The sequence below is a fragment of the Chrysochloris asiatica genome, unplaced genomic scaffold, assembly GCF_000296735.1.
Source record: "Chrysochloris asiatica unplaced genomic scaffold, ChrAsi1.0 scaffold00102, whole genome shotgun sequence".
NCBI lineage: Eukaryota > Metazoa > Chordata > Mammalia > Afrosoricida > Chrysochloridae > Chrysochloris > Chrysochloris asiatica.
Window position 1 is genome coordinate 5,010,792 of NW_006408620.1, and position 1,073 is coordinate 5,011,864.

At 45.7% G+C, this 1,073-nt stretch overlaps 1 protein-coding gene across 1 annotated transcript in view; it reads right to left on the bottom strand.

The window, feature by feature from the left end:
- The window catches only part of SNX29 (sorting nexin 29), a 567,324-nt gene that overhangs the window by 515,955 nt on the left and 50,296 nt on the right, over positions 1-1,073 (bottom strand). The window lies entirely within an intron of this gene.

Genomic DNA, 1,073 nt, shown 5'->3' on the forward strand with positions numbered 1-1,073 from the left:
GAACAACTGACTCTTTTACCATGAGACCCAAAGAACTACACAGTTCTCAGCTACCATTATAAACATTTTAATAAATAATAGCGGAATCCTGACCCAAAGGGGAAAAAGCAGAACAGAAGTTCATACTTTCATGGACTCTGTATTTTCTGGGGGTCGTTATGGGTCGGAACCGACTCTACAGTACTTCATAACAAGAACATACTTTCTGGAGCCACAGAGGCTGCATGAACCCCAGAGACTATTGCCCCGAGATCACCTTTAAACCGTAAACCAAAAGTATCCCCTGAAGTTGTCTTAAAGCAAAGCCATAATTTAGCTGAACTAGTAAAGGATGTCTACCTTGAACACTGCTCTCTCAAGATCTGCCTGTGAAGATTTCACGCCTCAGAAACCCTACACAGGGTGGGTCACCATGAGTCGGAACCGACTCGACAGCACTTAACAACAATAAAGAATGAAATCGACAAGAGCAAATTGAAAGATGGGATAGGAACCTTAAGGGTAATGAGAATTTCTGTTCATGAGGGAGAAACGACTCAGAAAAGGCGGAGCAGAGCAAAGCTACAACTCAAACCATAATTAAAGTCACTCAGCTCTATAAGTTGTTAAGTGCTGTTGAGTTGCTGCTGGGAAAGAGCCATGGGGCCCACCTGGCCCACAGGATTCCAAGCGCTCGCTCGCTCGTCATCATTAATAATGCCACAGGAATGGCCCTGATGGTTGTCTTGTCTAAGGGATTAAGACTAAGCACTTAAATCCAAAATTTCCAATCTTGCTACAGCAGCATTCTGGATGGCCTAGAAGGCTCAAAACATACTGTAAGCTTCTCACAAAATCAATCTTAACAGAACCAATTTTCTTTTCACCTGTCCCACCGCCTGGAGGTCAAAGCTGTCCAAACACCCCCCCTTTCCTTAGGCCTCCAATTAAACACCCCCCCTGCCCCCACCCAATGGAAGCAAGGCCAACAGCACCCATTTCGCCACAGCACCCACAGTTTGGCTTTCATCCCACTTTTCCTGGAGAGCGGCTGGCATGACTCACCTAGGCTTGACATAATTTGGCACTGTAGG